The 6081-nt window shown below is 44.5% G+C and overlaps 1 long non-coding RNA gene across 2 annotated transcripts; it reads left to right on the top strand.

The window, feature by feature from the left end:
• The first annotated feature begins 2062 nt into the window (after nucleotides 1-2062).
• LOC137455691 (uncharacterized) lies at nucleotides 2063-4206 on the top strand. 2 transcript variants are annotated; one of them, XR_010990873.1, is made up of 3 exons: nucleotides 2063-2096; nucleotides 3280-3454; nucleotides 3613-4206. It is a non-coding gene; the product is annotated as an uncharacterized lncRNA (long non-coding RNA). The 2 variants fall into 2 exon arrangements; XR_010990872.1 differs by lacking the exon at nucleotides 2063-2096 and having other exon boundaries at nucleotides 2233-3454.
• Nucleotides 4207-6081: the final 1875 nt, after the last annotated feature.

Below are 6081 nucleotides of genomic sequence, written 5' to 3' on the forward strand. Positions count from 1 at the left end.
ATTGGCCTTCTCCTGAACTGGAGCTCATTAAACAGAAGTCAGCTGTGGTCAGAAGTCAAAATGCCACCTTAGATTTGAAGCAGTCAGTATATATTTGTTGCCTCACAGAAGGCAAGAGAAATTTATGTCAGGAGCAAATAGATTACTAATGTAGTTTCGTAATAAAACACATCCAATGATCTTGTACAGGTGCACCTGCAAAGTAACTTGATACTGTGCTTAAAGGGAGAGAAGAAGGGTTCTTTTCCAAGACAGTGTTCCTCAACTTTTAAGCTTGTGTTCATATCTACTGGGGTTGCACACCTTCTCTGAGACTTACGTGTGCTGGGAAGATTTTCTTTCCTTACAGGTTATCTTTGGAGTTGATCATAGAATGGCTTAGATGGAAGGGACCTCAGAGATCATCTACTTCATCCTCCCTGCTGTGTGCAGGGACACCTCTCCACTAGATTCAGCTGCTCAAGGCCTCATCCAACCCAGCCTTGAACAGCTCCAAGGATGAGACATCCACAGCATCCTTGGGCAGCCTAGTCCAGAGTCTCATCACGCTCATACTGAAGTACTTCTTCCTCAGCTCCAGTCTAACCCTGCTCTCCCTCAGCTTCAAACCATTCCCCCTTGTCCTGTCTCTAGACACCTTTATGAAAAGTCCCTCTGCAGCCTTCCTATAGGATCCCTTCAGGTATTGGAAGGCAGCTATAAGGTCCCTCTAGAGGCTTCTCCTCTGATCTTAGAGGTCTTTTCCAGCTGTGATGATTCCATGATCTTTCTGTTGGTGCTTGAAGTGAAATGTTCATTTTTAATGTAAACATGCATTCTCTTACATTGATTTTCCTTGTTTGATATCCACATAGTCATCCATATCCTGTGTATTATGGTAATACCTGAACTCCTTCTGTCTTTTCTGCACAGTCTTGTTCTTTGTTTACTGGCTGTGAAAATGCAAAAAGGTCTTTCTGAGAGCACAGTACTAGGTGCTTCTCGTGAAAATTAGACACCCTTTGACAAGTCCTGAGCACAAACCCATTACAGTTTCACAGAGTAATAAAGGTGTCTCCCATTTCTCCCATCTGTGTTCAGGCTTCACTTTGTTTCTCAATGTTTAGAAGCACAGTTGCAGGTCAAAACTCCAAGTGGCTGCAGCCTTTACAGCATGTTATTTCCCAATATTTCCCAGCAGTTTCAAATGCAATCATATTTGGGGGTGGGGGGAAGGGAAAAAGTATGTGTTTTATGCTCTGCAGAATAGATTGCATGGGTGAAATACACACTCAGTAGGTGTTTACAGCAAACAAGAACACTGTGCACAAGCTCTTAAACCAGAAAAACAGGGCCAGCAGTGCATCAGAGGCTCAGGAGAGATGAACTGTCTCTTCTTTTCTAAATGGGGTGGTCACCTGAGGGAAGAGAGAATTGCATGTGGAAAGGTGAAGGGGAAGTGGGTGAGCTTGTGATTTAAAAGGCTTGGTCATTAGCTTGGTAATCCTTTTGGTTTCACTGCAGAAAAATGTGTTAACACCTTGTCAAAATGGTTCTGTCATGCCTCATGCTCTTTCAGGATGTGCCCTTCACTAACACTTTGATCTCTGAAAGACAGAGTGAGGAAGCAAGGTTCATGCTAATGCAACCTTAGCTCTTCCTCCTGGGATGGACTGCAGTCATTTGGAGTTGTCTGCTGGTATCCAGGGAGAAAATTCACTCTTGAACAACCTGTTAAAACTTGTTATTTTGATCTGAAAAGCACAGATTTTCCCACCAAGCAAAATGCCAATGATGGAAAGAGTTCATTGCCTCCATTTTTTGCATGGAGGCAAAGCAAAAAATGATCTGTAGTTGTGCATTATGAAAGATTTATGGAAAATAAAGTCATTTTAAAATCCCCTTCTTTCACCACCACCTCCCCTTTCCCACCCCACCCACCCCATTGTTCCCCTTTTTCCCCTCAAACCCAGAACACCTGGGCTCCATTGAAGTCTCCTCCCACCCCAGGTGTGGCCACTTTGCCCTCCTTGCCTGCCCCCCTATTTAATCCCCCCAGGGAAGGCAAGAAGCTTAAGCTGAGCCCATCTGGGCTGAGGATCCTCCTCTCATCGCTGGTGAGTCCTCTTGGTGCACACTGGGTGATGGTGGTGGTGACTACAAAGGCCGGGGGGCCTGGTGGCCCCCCGGTTGTTAGGACCAGAATTGATGCTTACTCCAATATCATCCACAGGTGCTGGTTGGGCTTCCTCACTGGGGCTGAGCTCCTCTGGGTGGACCTTTGGAGGCTGCTTCCAACTCTGGTGATTCTATGATCTAGTTCCAACCCCCTTGCCATGGGCAGGGGCACTTTCCCCTAGACCAAATTGGCATGTTTAAGGGCATTTTCATTTTAACTGTACATAGAAATCAAAACCTAACATGGCAGCTATGATGAGCCAATGAATTGTGGATTTGAAGCTACCTTATTTTGAAGATAAGGTCTTCTGTATATTGACTTAAGAAATGAAATTACTGCATTGAAATGAAATATGAAATTCAAGAGTGACCAAAAACAATTGGCCTAAGAACCATTTAAAATCCCACTGAATTTGGGGAAAGGGTTTGGCTATTTCGGTGCTGTTGCTCAGCAAAAGTTTAGTCTCTGTCTGAAGTGTAGGTAGGGGAAACACTGAAGTAAATTCATAACTCAAACACAAGATGTCTTAACAATGTATTAAATTTTGTCTTTCTAGAAAGAAAATTCCATAATCCATGCCTAATCTTCCAGCCTGACTCAAATTTTGATTCAGAATAAAGGGTAGTAAGGATACTCCTGGAGAGTTGGGCTAGGTGATCTTCAGAGATCCTTTCTAACTCCTACCACTCCCTGATGCTGTGAGAGACACTTGTTAATAGCTAGCTTTGCTTCCAAACACACTGAAATATATGGAAACAAGTACTCTTGTGTCTACTGAGGTAATTGTTTTCCAGAAACATGTGAATTTAAAGGTGGTTATCTCAGCAACCAGCCTCAAAGTTTTCTGAGGCTTATATTTAAACAGATTTCCTTTATGAGCCTTCAGAGTACCTCAAAAATTAAGTTCGGCTTCTGAGCTGGAGAAATGGTAACTGCCTTAGTAAATTAACAACTTGTTGAGCTTCTGCTGTGCCTCTGTAAGAAATAAAGGTACATATGTGGAAAAAGGACAATTACTTAATTTACTTCCTTTCTAACAGCTCTCCTCAGTGAGGTCAGAATGAAACACGCATCATGATATAGTAAAAAATGTTTTTATCACTACAAACTTGTGTTTCAAGCCTTTCTGCAGCTGCAGTTGAGAGTTTGTACACCTGTGGAAGGGTTGGGGTTTGTGTTCTTGTCATGGTAGGGCCAAATGGCCCCAGCACTTTCCCCTTCCTGCAGAAAGCCAGGGTAACGTGTGAACAAAGGGGACAGGACCATGCACATCTGGTAAACAACCTTGTATCTAAGGTAAGGATATGTGTTCTGGCCACAGCCTGGCAGAACCCCTTTGTGTAATCATGTGCTGGTTTCAATGCCCCTATTATTGGTCCAGCTGATCTTGGGCAAGATTAGCATACAGGCTGATTTCTCATTGCCTTGCTTAGCCTTGCTTTTGCCTTGCTCAGCCTTGCATGCTTGGACCTCATCTGGCTTCAGCTGCCTTGAGTTGCCTGGTCCAGTGCCTGGGATACAGCATACATACCGCAAGCTACAAGAGGAGCCACGAGCTTAGGAGTCAGAACCAAGCCTGCTTCCCCTTGCCACCAGGATTTTGCTGTGCTTCAGTTCACCCAGGACAAAGCTAGTGCCTGCTGTGATAGTGTCGTTAACAGCCTTGCTGTCGGCTGGTCTGGCTTCAGCCATCGACAACCGTGTGGCATTCCTGCTGGCAACCTGCTGTGCCTGGCACATGAGAGTGCCCCAAAAACTCTTAACACACAGCAGCAGCACTCTCTACCTGAGTACAACCAGCTGCAAGTAATTAATTAGCTGCCTCTTAGGCATAGCTGTTCTTGTTGAGTCTCCACCCCACAGTGTTGAGCACCATTTTGCTCCTGGGGTGTTCTCTTTCTGTTAGTTCCTCCCAGTTTGCATAAGATTGTTGTTACAGTTACCTACAGTGGGAATGTACAGTATTTGGGCATCTTCTAACTGTGTATTGAGCCTTTTGATATGCTTGGCAATTTCCATATTAATAAAGGTTACTAATATTTTGCTTATATTTGTGTTGTTTATTATAAAGGAGATATCTCTATTTAAGGCAATGAGGCTGGTGAGAGGTCTCAAGCACAAGCCCTATGAGGAAAGGCTGAGGGGGCTGGGGTTGTTTAGCCTGGAGGAGGCTCAGGGGAGACCTTATTGCTGTCTACAACTACCTAAAGGGAGGTTGTAGACAGGTGGGGGTTGGTCTATTCTCCCAGGCAACCAGCACCAGAACAAGAGGACACAGTCTCTCAAGCTGTGCCAGGGAAGGTTTAGGATCAAGGTGAAGAGAGTTCTTCCCAGAGAGAGTTGTTAGCCATGGGAATGTGCTGCCCAGGGAGGTGGTGGAGTCACCATCCCTGGAGGTGTTCAAGAGGGGATTGGATGTGGCACTTGAAGGTTTGGTTAGTCAGGAGGTGTTGGGTGAAAGGTTGGGCTTGATGATCTCTGAGGTCTTTTCCAACCTTATTCATTCTAGGATTCTATATCCCCTTTCCTAAGAATTCTAGCATCTCTTTAAAATGACAGCTGAGGTTTTTAGTCACAAGTCTCCTTAGAGTGCCCAATCTGCACTCTCTTTATTTCAAACACTTTAGCCATGCTTCCTGCACAGCTTGGAGGTTGATATTTTGGAACAAGATAGTTGTAGCTCGTATCCATAACTCAAGCACAGGAAGTTCCATCTCACCATGAGGAGGAAATCCTTTACTGTAAGGGTCATAGAGCACTGGAGCAGCCTCTCCAGGGAGATTGTGGAGTCTCCTTTTCTGGGACTTTCAAGACTCCTGGATGCATTCCTGTGTGACCTGTACTAGATTCTATGGCCCTGCTCTGGCAGGGGGATTGGACTAGATGACCACCAGAGATCCCTTCCAGCCCCTAACATCCTGTGATCCATCTGTGTCCCCATAATCAGATGATGCTGAATTGAGGGGTTAGATGATTTGCAGCTTGAGAGAGCTGTTACTAGGACATGAGCTGGTCCATCTTATTTATGCAGACAAAAGAAGATGAGAGAGTTTCCTAAAGGGATCTGGAATGGCTGAAGCTAAGTTTTATACCATATGTGAGTGGTGAAGTCCTTGTGTGGGTTTGCAAAGGTGCATGAAAGAGGGGTTTGTGGAGGTCCATGATAGGCCTGTGAAGGGATGACTTTGTCTAAGGGTTGTGTGGCTTGAGAATGAAAGAAATGGTTGTAAACTTTCATAGGGTTAATTCTGGGTACCAGACTTAAAGTTTGAGTGCAGAGCTGTGTGGGGCACTTTGGTTGAGTGTCTCATACAAACATCTAATTAGATGAGCTGGAATCAGTGTCAGAACCTCAATTCCACAACAAGAGAATCTTCACAGGGATATTGTCTTTATGTGGATTAAACTACAGCTGCTCAAAGAGAGCAGATATCTGAGGTACCTGCTGTGCTGCAGCTGGAGACACTTCTTCATAGTGAGATAATTAGCTTGATGATTTTAAAATGAGAGGGTGAGACACCTCTTGTGTTCAGACAATTTGTACCAAGATCTGGTCAAAGCAGAAAATGTCTTGCAGTAGGTGAATGACTACATTGATCCAGGCAGAACAGCACATGGGGGGCAAGATGAGTCCAGGCTGGTGACTGGGTAGTAATTTATGCATGGCACAGGCATGTTAACAAAGAGCTTGTGATCACTGCAGTCACCCAAATCATGTGTGGCAATACTAGGTATAAAATGTTTCAGGAAAGCAAGAAATAAGAGGTCAAGATTTTCTGGCAGCAGCTTCTGGAAGGAACAGAGTTGAGATCTGTGATTACTTGAGAGCTCTGTCTACTCATCTGTGGTAGAGAGGAGACATTTAAATCTCATGAAAGTGGAATGTGCTGCAGTTTTGTCCTTCCCAGTCTGAGGGTTAAATT

The sequence above is a fragment of the Melanerpes formicivorus genome, unplaced genomic scaffold (assembly GCF_026170545.1).
Source record: "Melanerpes formicivorus ecotype bairdi unplaced genomic scaffold, bMelFor1.0.p_v2 SCAF_105, whole genome shotgun sequence".
NCBI classification, from domain to species: Eukaryota; Metazoa; Chordata; class Aves; order Piciformes; family Picidae; genus Melanerpes; species Melanerpes formicivorus.